The 16035-nt window shown below is 39.0% G+C and overlaps 1 protein-coding gene across 2 annotated transcripts in view; it reads right to left on the reverse strand.

Moving 5' to 3' along the window:
- The window catches only part of LOC146645351 (metabotropic glutamate receptor 4-like), a 226903-nt gene extending 221622 nt beyond the window's left edge, over nucleotides 1–5281 (reverse strand). For both annotated transcript variants that reach the window (XM_085394975.1, XM_085394974.1), the window contains exon 1: nucleotides 4781–5281. The gene's annotated coding sequence lies outside the window, so the exon portion shown is untranslated. The remainder of the gene's footprint in view (nucleotides 1–4780) is intronic.
- Between the last annotated feature and the right edge of the window lie 10754 nt (nucleotides 5282–16035).

Here is a 16035-nt window from a genome sequence, read left to right on the forward strand (position 1 = left end):
GATACCACGCAGAGGAAACACACCTCCGTTCCAACATTCATTAAATTCAAAGTGAGCAGTTATTTTTCAACTAAAAAACAAAACCAGCCATCATTGTTGAGAATTACTTATCAATTTATTAAAAGAGTGTTATTAAAACACATGTATTATACTATTAATTGTTATTCACAGTGTTCCACAAAGACATGAAAGGTACCGCTGTTTGTGTGTTTTTACGCTTTGTTCAGCAATAATGGTGACATAAGGATCACAACACATTTTCAGAATAATTAGTGCTGAATTGATGATCAGTCCAAAGAGTTTGTGAATGTTTTCTTGCAACTTTAATCAACTTAACTGAGTTTTTTTTTTTTTCTTTTTAAAGGCCTTGATGACTCTACGTTTAAGTTGGATCATGAGCAATTCTTCATCTTATGACTCTGAAGGCTAAATCGAAACCCTGTTGTCTGAGTCGTAACAAGTGCGTTGTGATATGGATCCATTATGCTCTTGACTTATTTGAATGAGTTCCTCCTGTCAAGGGGAACAAATTTAAGCATCAGTTTAAACTGCAGTTTGATGCCAGTTTTGCTGAGGCCAGCAAGTGGCATTACAACATTTGATAAGAACAAAGATTAATTCGACGCCTTGTCAAATACGTCTCCATTATGAACAACACGCTTGCTGGAATGGAAGAAAGATTATTTCCTTTATTGTTTGTGTTGTAAATCTTGTAAATTAACCAGAGTGTCAGTGGCTGTCATCTCTGATTAGTGTCAACAGGCTTCTAATGAAGATGTTCCAACTGTAGGCGGGTTATAGCTCTTACGCACACATTCTTTGATAAGACAGTTTACTTATAGCATGGTAGTTTTACACAAGAGCACCTGGACTATAAAATATCATCAAGAAAAGTACGCAAAGCTTGCGACAAAACTATTTTTTACCAGACAAGACACACGTGGAAGAAATGAGACGAAAACCAGAAAGCTTGTTAAAGGATCGTAGAGAAGAAGAAGCAGCAGTTTAGAAAATAGGAATGTGTGAGGAATGGCTCTGCTGTTGTTTTAGAGATCATCAGACTGTGGTCAGCACAGCGAGGCCACACAGACGGCCCCCCGATGAACAGATGGACAGCCAGGAGGAAAAGCAGAGGAGGTGATCCAGAATGTAGACACTCCGTGATCAAGAAGCAGTGATAAGGAAGTATTTTTTTTTAGTATTTATTTATTTATTGTCATTGTCAAGAACAATGAAATTGCGTTTGGGGCTTCCATACAACCCAAAAAAAAGAAGAAAATAATAAATACCCCTTAAAACCCAAGTGTACATATTTAACCCAGTGTGACTCCAATGCAATAAGACAATCCTTAGCAATAATGTTCGTAGAAATTCAAAGACCTGAGAAACATGACAAAATACAACAATGCAACCCATTCAATATTATTGTACTGTGAGATATGATATCAGATATGATAGTTATCTATTTAAGAAAGAGGGGGGGGGCAGGAGGGGGAAGAGAATAAAGATATGATGCACCAATGCAGACCAGTTCATTGCTATTAAGAAGTTGGATATGGTTATTGTCCGTGAGAGGGGGGCAGAGAGTTCAGGAGCCTCACAGCCTGTGGATACAGGCTGTTGGCCAGTCTGGATGTTCTGGCCTGTATAGACCTGTACCTTCTCCCTGAGGGCAGCAGATGGAAAAGGTGGCGCGCAGGGTGATGTTGGTCCCGCAGAATACTGTGCACCCTCCTCAGACAGCGAGTGGGGAAGATATTACTGATCTCTGGCAGACTTGTTCCAATAATTCTGCCAGCTTCTTTCACCACCCGCTGGAGTGCTTGCTGATCGGCCTTGGTGCAGCTGGGGAACCACACTAGAAATCCATACGTCAGAACGCTGCTGATGGCACAGTTGTAGAAGTTCAACATCAGAGATCTGGGAATGTGTGCGCTCCGCAGTCTCCTCAGGTAGTAGAGGCGCTGTTGGGCCTTCCGTACAACTGAGGTGATATGGTTGCCCCAGGACAGGTCCTCGGTCACAGTTACCCCCAAGAATTTAAAACTGCTCACCCTCTCCACCGCCTCACTGCCAATGAAGAGAGGCAGATGGTTGTTATGACCCCTCTTCCGGAACAACAGTGAAATGGATATCTAAAAGTCTTCCAACAGGCAGAGAGAAGCGTTGTCTGCCTGCCTCATCTTGTCTGTCGGTCTCTATGCACTGCTGGATGTGAATTTCAGCGCTGACGTATGCTCTTGCTTTCAGCACAGTGTTAAAAAGGAAGAGAAGCCAGTGAGGAAAATGATTTTCTCTGCCCCGTTCCTCTAATGTCATGCTAACTCCTAGCAGCATGAAAAATTAATTACATAAGATGAGGGAAATGACAGTAAACATGTCCTGGATGATTTTCTGGGTATAAAGGCAACATTATCCGATCTGAAACACTTAAAGTACAAGAAAGCCCATTTGGATGTAAAGTTTAAAACTAACAGGTTTTATATAAGCAGTGAGCTTTTTAGTCGAGTTTCTCTGGGATTTCGATCTAAATTAGAGGGGTTTCTGTGTGTTAATGAGTGGAAATACTGGATGTTGTCTCGCACCATTAAACATGTATACTCTGAAAGTGAAGTGTAAAAAAATATCGATGTTTTTAGATTTTTTTTTTTCTTTGGAAAGCAAGCTTTTTTAAACTGCCAAATGTGTGAAGGAATTGTTCTTTCGCTGGGGTTGGCTTCTGGCACGGCACGTCTTCGGTTGCATTAAAATTTCACATCTGATTGGTAACCCCTAACTTGAACAGTGAATTCTGAACTAATGTAAACCTTTAATCAGTAGGTCTTATTAGGGGTGCTGCACAGCTTCACAGGGTTCAGTTCAGGGTCAGTAAATGTCATCTTTACACATTCTGGGCTCGGGTCTTTGGGAAAATTATGAGACGTGTTTGAAGAAGTGCACTTTATTTAAATCCTATTATCTTTGTTATGATAAAGACAATTTGATATTATTGTCTTTAAAAATAGCAAAGCCAAATGGTAACTGCAACACAGTTGATAATACCGGTCAAACATTCAGAAAGCCAGGATGACTCTTTAATACTTTATGTTCTGATTAAGGCCACAAACACATGAAAACAAAAAGGGGAGGTCAAAAATCTTTGTCCCCACTTGTGGATCTTAGTGGGACTTGTTGGGATTTAAGATTAGCACATTAAAAACTCCTGTTGGGCAAATACTCTGGTGCGTTTGTCGGTAAGACTTGATCTTTCCCAAAAATTCACCATTTCTGTTTTTGTTTATACTATAATAAATCTAAAATTAAATTTTAAAAAAGGGAAAGAGTTGTTGCTGTTAATGGTTCTGATGGGTATTTAAAAGTGGTTGTTTGGGGATTTCAAAAGACCCATATGCCTTTAAAAAAAATATAAAAAATACATTAAATGCTTCAGTTTCAATTTTATTGGCTCGGTGGAACATGTCTGCATGTTTCCAGCCGATTCAAGAAGTGCTTAAGGAGCATCTAATTGGTCTTTAAAGACCCACCGTGTGCAAATACCAAGTCATTTTTATTGTTGTCATTTGCTACCACATGCCTTTCACATTTTGTGTGAGTTTTGAAGAGTATCAGCTCAAATTAAATCATTCTCACTAATTGAAATCCAGTGAGGCATTTGAAGTAGATGAGGAGGTTAGGCTCTGGAGAGATTTAGAGTGGAACCTAACAAACCTGCAAAAGCCAGACTGTCATAAAAATTAAAAAGAAAGTGGAAACAGAGCATATCCATTAAAACCTCTGTGTGGAACAAAAAAAAGGATAAAATAATACCCTTCATATCAGAACAGTGTTTAAGCAGATTTTCTTCTTATTTCTTTATAAATCTAGAGGGAAATTGCACTTCTTATCACTTAAATTTAAGAAAATCTTTAAGAAATCAGTGTATACTTTGTTTTGACATAATGAAACAACCATCATGTATAACCTGCGAGTAGCAGAAACGTGAGCTCTAATCAATGCATTCTCCAACAGAGGTGCATTAGCCTATCAGAGAGGCGTCACCATCACCCGCCAGAGCGTCAAGTCTCACTTGAAAATAATTAAATGCAAAGATGGATTGGCACCTATTCTTCCAGACAACCATGTAAAAGCTGGCATATTCGTCATTAGCAGCATCTTCATATCTATCTTAAATGAATACATTACTTTAGGATTACCGTGTGTGTTCACTGATTACTCCTATAGACTTCCCCGATTTGCTTCTGCAAGGATCTAGCCAAGTGGAGCGAAAAAAAAAAGAGAGGGGTTTGCAGCGGGAGCTCCTATAGATACAGCTGATGAAGGGCTTCATTGTACTGCCAAGCCCCCCCTCCAATCAGCTCCACGATTACCACCAGCTTCGTTCTTCCTCCAAAAGCCTTTCAGCAAATGTGATTCATCTGTTGAGTATGTGACCGGACAAAGACCACGGCCTCCCCAAAACAGGACTAAATCTTGCAATGCACGCATACACACCAGGAGATTTGTAAAGTCACTATTTGATATTGGGTTTAGTCAAAAGGCAATGAAACAAGATACGACTGCCTTAATTGTTGGTGTGTGTTCTTAATATAATGGACTACTGCTTCCAAAGCACACCAAGATGCCAATTAAGTAGCTTAATAGGTTAGACTGTTTGTGCAGCATACTCTCACAGGCAGAAACCACAACACAGCTGCGTAACTCTGGGATGCTTGGCTGTCATACCACTCCTAAAGCTCGCTGACGCCAGTATAAGAGTGTAAAAGAAAAGAATACCGGTTACCTTTAAATCTTCCTGATACAAGTGAGCCCAAAGTGGAGGAGAAGAACTTCTGCGAGCTGCGATGCCGTCCAGGTTTCTTTTTTCTTCCAGCGTCTTTGTTTGGCGGCACCAGCTCCAGTCAGTTCTGGACTCCCTCGCTGTTGAAACGCTGCTTGCCGCACAGATTCAATTCAAAAGAAGAGCATGACAGGTGTGGGAAGTGAACATACCAATGTGGATTGTAAGTCGTGAAGAAAATTAAGCGCCCCGTTTAAATTCAGTGTTACTCCCAGATTGGATGTTTGAACAAATCCCCTGTTTCTCGATCAACTCCGCCGCTCAGACGCTGTCCAGGAGCGAGCGGTGCTGAATGAGACTCCAGCGGTTGCAGAGATTTCCTACTTTTTTTTCCCCTCCTCTTCGTCTACTGATTCTTCTGTTTGACTGCACAAATCTTCCCTCCCACCGCGCACGACTGAAATTATCTCTCCTCTATCTTTTTTTAAGCGCTTCAACAAAACGTTGTCAAGCACTGACACTATTGGCAACGCAAAAAGCGACAGGGGGAAAGAAGTGGTGGGGGAGGGACAGGGACTGAGTGAGTGAGTGAGTGAAACCGTTGCTTGATCAATTGAACTGAAATCAGCTGCATTTAAAGAAAAACGGATCAATAAGTCAAACCCCCGAGGTGGACACTTAATTTGAGCAGAGAAAAGAGGAGGAGGATTTCAGGTTGAAAAGAGTCCTTGTGCGCTCGATTTAAGCAGCTGACAACTTATGTCAAGAGTTGTGCCGTTTCTCAAATGCACCTGGATGATGCATGAGCAGGTGATTTAAAAAGATCTGTCTCCATCCCTGCTGTCAGTCTCCTGTTGCAAAGATTTAGGCGTAAAACTGTAACTGCGCTCTCGTGTATTTGCATCACACTTTCCTCACTGGAAGCCCCGCTGGCTCTCCCTGCTGCTGGCGTCTGCTAGGGTGAGATTATTTACTGTAAGGCAGTGACGCATCTCATCCTCACACACACACACACACGCATACACACCATACAACAAAAATATGCGCGATGCTTGCAGCTGTGGAAGCATATTTGTGTGCGTTATCGCCATTTCAGACTCTCTGTGGACATGATTGTTGCTCGTGGATACACCACGTTAAGCAAACCCGTGCAGGGTGGGCTCCCTTCCAGGTTTAAGTCTCTCCGTCTTCCTCTGAGTGCACTGTTGCCTGAATTCACATGCAACACGCAGGCATTAAATTTCATTCTTAAGGCGCCGACTAGCGCATATTAAGCTCCACTGCCGTCGCTCCTTGGCGCTGTTCGTTTGTCTTTTTGAGCACTTGAGGAAGTTCTTAATCACAGTCTCCTTTTTTTTTTTTTATGCTGCCATCCCACCACACGCACAAGCACGCAATCTTGTGCACACACGCCATGTTCTGGACTTTTATGTTCAGCGATTACCTCGGACCCTCCCCTGGGAAGGATCATTTTTGCTTGTTGGAATCGCTTTTCTTTATAAGTTTTGTCATTACCGTGCAGTTATTGATTCATCAGTCTAATCAGCTGCACCGTTCTCTCTCTCTCATAAGTGAAAGAACAGAGCCGATCGAGCTGCTTCAGTCACAAACTGGACTTTCATTTTGGTTCGGTTTGTTGTGCCTGTCAGAGTATCCTTTTTAGGGGTCGTGAGCTTAAAAACATGAATTGCCCGCTTTGCACGAGTAAATATCCACGTGTACGTTAAGCTTAATATTCAATAATGAATCAATGAGGAAAATCCTGTTTCAAAACTTGAAATGGTCAGCTGGTCTGAATTTTTTAGTCTATACTGAAATGCACAGAAAGGCTAATAATAAGTGCGAGCCTATGAGGAGGGTTATTCAAGAATTTATTAATAATTGATAGTTTATTTTGACTACTAAATGACCTACTAACATTCACAGCAGTGTACTGGGTGGCTGATTGTTTCCATTCATTTAATGGACTTTTCAGTCATTAGCCCTAAAATCCATTTGTGAACTACTTGTTAATATTCACAAATGCAGGCTTGATAGATTAGTCTAAGAACCCTTTAGCTTAATAATTTAATAACATAACTGAAGACAAGTGACAGAAGGGAAGCTGTGGGCCATTATTAAAGCCGTAAATTACAGTGAAACCTTTCTTATTTCTTGTTCTTTAATTGTATTTATAATTTTTTAACTTTATATGATGAAACAACAGTCAGCATTTCACCTTTTACAAAGTGTCATCTTCACATGAAGTGTCAAACAGCTGTTGTCAAAGGTAGACAATGAATTTGGGCTTTAAGTAAACCTTTTCACATCTGAAGACTTTAATCTGCTTTATTATTTTTTATATCATTGCGTGTTTTCAAGTGTTGCTCTATTAGTTTTGGGAAGTGAGTAATGGGAAGACATTGCCTGAGGGTCTGTAAAAATACAACCAGCATTGATCACAACCTTCTAATATTTTACCAAACAACTGAATAATTGATGGAGAATCTCCTCCTCCTCCTCCTCCTTAACTTTTTTTTCTTTCAAAAATAATGATTAGCAGCATTCGTACACCTATACAAACTCTTTGCATGAGAGGATCTGAGCAGAAACAATCAAAGCACCTGTCAGGATTTTTGCACTTAGTAAATCTTTTATTGACCAAAATAGATCATCAAGTAAATGTGTTTTGTTTTTGTTTTGTTTTTACAATTTTAATAATTTAAGAACAATGAAGCTTTTGACTTTCATTCGTCCTTGGCCTAAGCATCTCGATAAATGAGCAGGCTGTTAAGGACACTAAAACCAAGAAAGCAGTCGTAACCATTGAAGTTAGAAAATCTATAAATGGAATTTAGTTCAGATGTCATGCAGCCCTGTTCAAGAAGCATTTGAGAGTTCTTCATAATATTTTGAAGAGCAAGCTGAACAAAAAAAGCAGCAGACTAGTGGAAGATTCTGCACAGCCTGGAAATCCAACGTTTTATTTTTATTTTGTTGTTTTTTTTATTACTGACTGAATCAAATAATTAGTCTATGAAAGGGCCCATCAACTGCACGCTATAAGCTCCTTCTTAGGTGTGGTTTATTAGAGAATGGCATCAAACTTACCTAAAGTCATTATTGGTGGTTATATGGATGCTTCACCCTCCATCCATCCTTTTTTTTTTTTTACCACTTATCCAATTTAGGGTCACGAGGGGCCTTGAGCCAGTCTCTGCTGTCATAGGGCGAGAGGAAGCGTACACCCTGCATAGGTCACTGCTGTATCACAGACCTATCACAGAGAGACAGGCAACCATTCACGCTCACATTCACACCTACAGTCAGTTTAGAATCAACAGCTAACCTAACTTGCATGTCTTTAGACTCTGAGAGGAACACAGAGAACCCAGAGTTATAAGACAGTTATAAAATACTGGTTGGAAGAAATGCACAGGGATTCTTTTCTTTATGTAAGCTTTTACATTTGAGCTCCAGCTATAGATCTTTCTCACCTCTTGACTACAACAGTTATAGACTAAATACATTTTCTTTCCCAAATAAGCGCATTCTCACTTTGAAAAATAGTGTCTAACACAATGACACATTAAGTCTGGAAGGCATAACAGTGTTCGCAGAAGTTTTATAAATTTTGAAGTGTAAAATGTAAAACTAACTATAGTGCTGCATAGTCTTAATTATTGAATTGATGAAGGCCAAGGCGGCATTAATAAATAATCATGGTTGCAATAAAAGTCTACTGATTTTCACCTTGGCCAGTCACTTGAGCTTGGGGGGTCCATGAATTATTCTGTTCTCCCCTAACTGTGATCCATCTCAATTGGGTGGGCACCAGGATTTGATTAGCTCTGCTTTTGCACCCCAGTGACAGACTTTGGGATTCAGAGAGTGATTCAGTCTGAGCAAAAGTAGAATCACACCTGGGCTTAAAAGCCAAATACGAAGTAAATCATAATGAACTGCATACCTTTAGAATAAGACTGGTAATTACTGGGTCCGGTGTTGCTTGCAGTTGAATGAAACCCTTACTTAGCAGATGACGGGTGCTGGTATGTGATATTTGGTATTCCTGCTCACATTTGCAACTATCTGTGCCCTGCCAGAGTTGTGATTCAGTGCAGGCTAAAGGAGAGGCCAGCAAGTCTTCTAATGAAAGCACAGAGAGAGCTGCAACTCAGCATAGCACAACAAACAGAGCATTTTAAGCTTCTTGAAAAAATTCATAGCATTTCATGGTTCTAGGAGAGAGAGAGAGCCTGACAGATGAAAACCTGAAACAGGTCGCATAACCTCATGAGTCAAAACGTACCGTTTCACATAAATTGTCACTGCTCATCATTGTTAGTTGTCCCAGTTTATTTAATCAGTGATCGTCTTTATTATCTTTAGACATGTTTTTACACATATTGTCAAAGCAGAGAAGGGTGAAAATTACACATTTAAGACAGCAAAAACCTTAAATCCAATTACTCACACTGTAAACACACATGGTGGTTGGGCAACGTTGTGCTACCAGCAGATGAAAGTATCCATCTGTGACTGCACCTTACTGTAGTCACAGATGGATCAGGAATGTGCGGCTCGTTACATAACCAAAACATCAACAGTCAATTAATGAGATGCCACGGCTATGAAACGTTAGAACAGCGACTGATTGTGTTGCAGTTTTTCTGTACCTTCGCCTCTCACTCACCCTCACACACCTTCAGTCATGTGTACTGTGGGAAGAGGGGATGGAGAGGTTACATTAGCAGCTAGACTGGGAGTTGCAGTTTGAGCCTTGGGACTCTGAGTAGCAGAGTTCTGGGCATCAGGCCATAGATCTGTCTGGCCCATTGTAATGCCTGGCAACACCACAGTTTTCCACAGATGTAAATGTAACTGTAGGTGCACTTCACAGCGTCGAGCATTGCTTAATAGCATGGTAACCCCTGTTTTCTTTGATGCAGACTTTTATTACTACTGGCGCGTGTGTTTGTCAGTTTCTGTGCTTCCTGCTACCACAAAGGTTTTTATATTGTTTATTGCTTCAGCATGAACTACTGACATTTTCTGTTATTATTACACTTTTATGCAGTATAAACAAAATTCAGTAATAATTTATGTGCAGAAAGCAGTTCAGCCTTCCCAGTAATATAGTCTCACCGTGACTGATTTCAGGTGTACATGGCCATGATTGATATGTAAAGCTGGCAGTAAACAGCACTCGAAGGATCAGTTTTGCAGTTTGCCAGGTTTGCCTTGAAACAATAGTCAGATGCCCATATGAACACTGAAAGAGTTTGTGAAAAAGGTTTTAATGCATGAGAATATGACTAAAAGAAAAAGAAAGACTATCCAGTCTGCAGTGGCATTAGTGTTTTAGAATAACAAAAAAAACTTCATGAATAAGCAGATGCCCCTTAATTTCCTTGTCATTTTAACTGCTTGACAGTTTATTCTGCCACCTGCTGGTGAGAAAAAGCACTGTGTACTTCAGTAATTGAAATATAATAACTTGGATTTTACATTAAGGCAATCTGAAATATATTTGTAAAACTTTGTTTTTCTTTTTTTATCAGGTGTCACATTTATTCTGGTCTTCAAAAACAGAGTAGTACAATGCCTAATTTAGAATTTTGGTGACTAAAAACTGGACATGGCTAATTTATTTATTTATTTTCATTTAAAAATATATGACCAAAAACCTTTAATCTGACTGCGCTTACAAAATAAACAAATAAAACATGACAAAGGATGGACAATGGAAAACAAGCATAACACCCATGCTAAAATTAAATGAATGGATAAATGAATGAATTTATTTATAGTGCACTTTCAACATCTGCATCTCTAATAGGACCACTTTAGTTTAAAAAATAGGCTTATTATACTATCATGGCTCTGTTCTGTCCTTTCCATGTTCAAATATGAAAAGCCTATACACTGTAAAAAAAAAAAAAAAAAGTAATATAAAAGTATTTTACTGTGTATTTTACAGTTTTGTACTGTTTTTCTAGAATATCATTAAATTTACATAAATAGACTGTGATTTTACATTTCAAATGTAAAATAACATAAAATCACTGTAAATGTAATAAAACATAATTTTCTTGTTTTTTAAATATATTTGTCTGTACATATGCATATTTAGATTGTTAAAATACATTCACAAATGTATCATAATTTCACAGATATTTGTCCGTTATTTGAAAGATTGAACTGTTAAATTCAAATGTAATACTATGGAAAAATATATAAAATGATTCTTATAAACTTTTTTTTACATCAATTAATATTATTTAGGGCGATCGTGGCTCAAGAGTTGACAGTTCGTCTTGTAATCAGAAGGTTGCCGGTCCGAGCCCTGCTCGAACACGCTCAGTCGTTGTGTCCTTGGGCAAGACACTTCCCCTACCACCTGCTGTCAGTCTGCCCCAGGGCAGCTGTGGCTACAACTGTAGCTTGCCTCCACCAGTGTGTGAATGTGAGAGTGAAAGAATAGTGGAATTGTAAAGCGCTTTGAGGGCCCCAAAAAGCGCTATATAAATGCAATCCATTATTATTTAAACCAACTGTTAACTGTATATTTCTGTACAAGTATTATTATTCATGCCGCATTCATTGAATTGTTTATAGGTAATTTCATCGTTTAATCACATTAAAATGTTCCTAATTTAAGCACTTGAAAGGGGTAAAATCCCATGTAAAATTAGGGCAACAAACTGTATTGTCATTTCTGAAAATAACCGTATTTTTATGAGAAAGTTATTTTCTGGTATTTTCTGGTATTATTTTGGCGCCCCAGCTGCCGGAATATTACTATTTTTTTAGGATTTTCTTTTACAGTGTAAAGGGAGGCTGAGAAGCAGCAGACCCCCTCACAGTTCAGAGCAGGCATCAATGACAACTAACGTGATGCTAATTAAGTGAGCATGAATAGCATGAGATGGAGGAGCTGAGTTGGAGGTGGGTTGTAAGTGTATGCAGGGTAAAGTAGATTAAATAGCATGCCAAAAGGATGCACAAAAGGGAATCAGCTGAGACATCAGCTGATGTGGACTGCCTTGAAATCTGCAGGGATTGCTGGTTTAGCTTGTCTCTGTAGCCTGCCAGAACGAATGCTATGCTCAGTTTCTGTTTGCCCTGTTTTCCCTGGTTATTACTGGCTTCGGTTTCTTCTCCTCTTTAGGGGGTTTTCAAGACCTGCAAAAGGCCAACGCTGTAACGACAATATGTTTGTTGTAGTATGCTTTGTCACACTGCTATTAACACTGCTGCTGTAAAGACAATGATGGCACTCTCTGACATTTCCCGAAATTTCTTATACCCAGTCTGACAGATTGGACACTACAACCAAACTCTTTTATTTGACCCATTGCACTCAGTCCATTTAAATACTTTGCCTTTCAATGATATATCAGTGCAGGAGCTCAGACAGTCCCAAATTATAGAAGGCTTCAAAAGATTTTTTTTGGACGAAGTCTGCAATATTTTGGCTTCCTGTTTTCTTCTACAACCAAAGAGGTAATCACTGGTTGTACAACTGTGAAAGAAAGTTTACGTACACTCATCAATTTGGGGCTTTTATAATGTTTTTCGTAACTGTTCTTTTTCCAATTATTGTGCAACATACATTTAATAACTTTGGGTGAACAAGTGTTATTTTGGATTTTTCTCTAATCCATATAGGGTCACAAGTATACACACAGGTTCAAATATATCCATACATACTCATCAAGATTTGGTTAAGTTGCACCTCAGATGCTTTTGGTAGCCATCAACAAGCTTCTGGCATAATTCTGGCTGGATATTTGACCACTCATCTTATTTCACCAGTCGTCTTGGCAGAATTGGTTGAGATACGCCAAACATGACACTGGCAAGAATGCAATCATCTAAATCTCAAACTAAACACCATCTTGTGTCAGTCTATAGACAGACGCCTTGATGCATTCTCAATCATCCAGGTAAGTAAATCTCCAAAGGTTGATTCTGTTCATCTGGACGTAGCGTTTTCAGTGGGCGAAACGTTTCGTCTCTCATCCAAGTGACTTCTTCAGTCTCAGCTGACTGCAAGTTTCCCCAATCTTAACAGTATCAATGATCAGTTGTCATGAGAATTTGTATAATCATGATGAAGGAACTGACCTCCCAGCCCATCGTCCCATCAGTGGGTTGGTTTCAGTCATTATGCAAATGTACTGTTTATAAGGCTGGGAAAACCACAGTCAGCTGAGACAGAAGAAGTCACTTGGATGAGTGACGAAACGTTTCTCCCACTGAAAACGCTACGTCCAGATGAACAGAATCAATCTTTGGAGATCTATAGACAGACACACACATGAACACCAGCCAAAGAAGTCAAATTCACAATTGTCACTTACCATGACTACATACACACACACCTACACACACACACACACACACACACACACACACACTTACAAGGTGAAAAAAAAATACCATCCACACTGCCATGGGTGGTAAATATCAAACTAGTTCTTTAGTTAATTCATTCTATACTCTGTTTTTAACATAAAATCATAAAGTGTGATTTCCTGAACTTTCCATTTTATGCTAAAATGAATTACTTCTGCCCTCGGAGATGTGCTTTTTCCATCCCCTCCTCTATCCATTGCCACAGTTTATCTAGGATGAGAATGTGGCCTACCATGTATTGTGAGAATGTAATCCAATTCAGAGAAATGTTTGCAGCTGCAGCCAAGAGTCATTGTTATACGTTGAGACACGTTATCTGGAAAAAGCCACCAAACAGCCTGTACAATCACAGTGTGCAGGATAAGTCATGTTTGTTTTTAATCCCCAGAAGCAGCTGCAGTCAGAGCACAAGTACAATGCATTTTATTGCAGATGAACCTATATTGTGTGGGAGTGGAATTGTTAAGATGAAGCCACAAAAATATGTACACGTGGAAATGATGTTTATTCAACAGGATTATCAATAGCCAGCTAGAGAAGAGAGAAAACAAGCCTTTGAGGTTATATTAGCAAAATACACGAAGATTTAGCTACTGTCGGAATGCAAATTTAAGTGCAGTAGCATTTGCGTGGACTATCCCGTAAAGACGGACCCTCGTGGTCACAAAGAAAAAAATTAAATGGAGTTATGGCTTGGTTTGAACACTCAAAAAGTACAGTGAGCGTTCCAGCTTATCTTAATTGCTTTTGCTACTGATTTGCCTCACCAGTCCATCAAAACTAAACCGCCTTTAGTGTTGCAGTGTTGAGGATAACTCAGTTTGTGTTGTTACCTCAGCAGCTTCTGTGAGGATTAAAACAGCTAGAAATGTGTTTGTGTACTGGAAATAAATCTTCAAACTGTGAGACCAAAGAGGTGCACCTGTAAGATATTTACACATGAAAATATTTATTCCTATGCATAACTAAAAGCCAGTATCAACAGAAAAGGAATCTGACTGCAGATCAACTATCATCTGAGATCAGGTGTGTGTCTTTCCAAGATGTATGAAATAGTGGAAGCACAAAAACTACTCTTTGAACATGTGCAAGTGCTTTTTATGTTGTTGTTGTTTCCATTTCCAATGTACTGCCATCTCAAACAGTCTTAAATACAGAATATAAAAATGTATCTATTAATTTTATAATAGCAAGGCAATGGTGATTGTGGTGTTCTTTATTCATGAAAATTAATTAGTAAAAGACTTGAATGTTAACGTATCTATTTGTTTACAATTTGGTCGCATTTAAAAATTAATTAATTTGTTAGGCCCCTTTTGTTTTTCTATAAAATGCTTCATAAGACTCTCAGATCAACATAAGCCTTGATATTTTTGATAAATTTTATTGATGGACTGTGTGTGTGTGTGTGTGTGTGTGTGTGTGTGTGTGTGTGTGTGTGTGTGTGTGTGTGTGTGTGTGTTTGTTTTTCAGGCAAGTGTGTGATTTCAAACGCTAATTAGTGCATCTGTTCTTTTGTGTGGTGGAAATACAAGCTGGGATACATTACAGTGTTCTCCAGTTTGTCTTCGGCAATAAAAGCAAACGCTAAAAAATAAATCCAGCTTCAGCACCATCCAGTTAATATGTATTCACAGCAGATTTCAATCGTGCATTCATGATATGTTTCAGTGTAGCTGGCTTTTAGCTGCTCAATATACTCTTTTCTTGAAACACTGAACAGAGTTTCTTACCATTTACAGTTTTTAAAACAAATCATCTACAACAAGTTAAAAATTCAGATAGCCAACAGACCGTTCTTTTATCAAAGTGCTCCACTCAGTATACTTTGAAAATAAATACATTGTTTGGGTTTGTCTAGATCCTGAACAGAACTACTAGTCTCTAAGATTTTGCTGCCACTATATTGTGCAGTTACATCCACACGTTTTTGGACAGTGACACAGTTTGGTAGTTTTTGCCTCTATTCGCCACCACAAAGTGCATATTTTCAGCTTTAATCCAGATGCTCTAATAAAAGTCTTACATTACTGGTTCAGGAATTACAGACATTTTTATACATAGCCCCCCATTTTTACAGGCTCAAAACTAATTGGACAATTGACTGATAAATGCTTTTAAAGCCAGGTGATGCTAGTTTTTTAATTATTTCATTATTCACTGCTGAACTTTAGCTGCTGAATACTGGGCTGCTGGGAGCAGCCACATGTTGATGTTGGAAATGGTTTTAGATGAGAGTGGTGAGAATGAACTGAAGAACTGCGTTTTAAATTGAAAAGAACGGGCTAAAAGAAGCTAAGGTGTGGCGCAGTTGCCAGTTTGTCATCACTAATGACAGCTTTAAGATATTTTGATCCACAGTTAATATAGAATACTAAGTTATTTATTCAATAACAGAACTTATTCAAACCCACATACAAATGCTGCATTTCTAATATACTCAGTAAGCAGAGATCTTGCATAAGTTTTCATTGAAACTGAATGTAACCTTTAAACAGACGTTGGCTGTAAATGTCAAGTCCATGTTTAACTTCTTTCTTTTGCTCTGCTGAAACAAGCCACGCACGCTGGAAATAGAAAGAGCGGGATGGTGTGTGCTTGTGCTGCAACATCAGCTTTGTTAAAAGTAAACAATGGCTGAGCGGTCTTTCTCCCATTGACCAAAGTCTCCTGCAATTACGTCCTTGTCTCGTCTTTCCTCTGTTTTCATTTGTTACATCCTCTGTGACCTTTCTGTTTGATGTGGCAGCAGTCAAACGTCAGCGTGTGAGCGGATCATTGATAGAAGGATCGAGGCCATTACCAGCAGTTGTCTTGGAGAAGGCTTTAATCCTCCAGAAAGCTATAACCAGAGC

Source organism: Rhamphochromis longiceps, linkage group LG20 (genome assembly GCF_057381845.1).
Source record: "Rhamphochromis longiceps isolate RC_006_pf linkage group LG20, R_longiceps_female_GT1.1, whole genome shotgun sequence".
NCBI lineage: Eukaryota > Metazoa > Chordata > Actinopteri > Cichliformes > Cichlidae > Rhamphochromis > Rhamphochromis longiceps.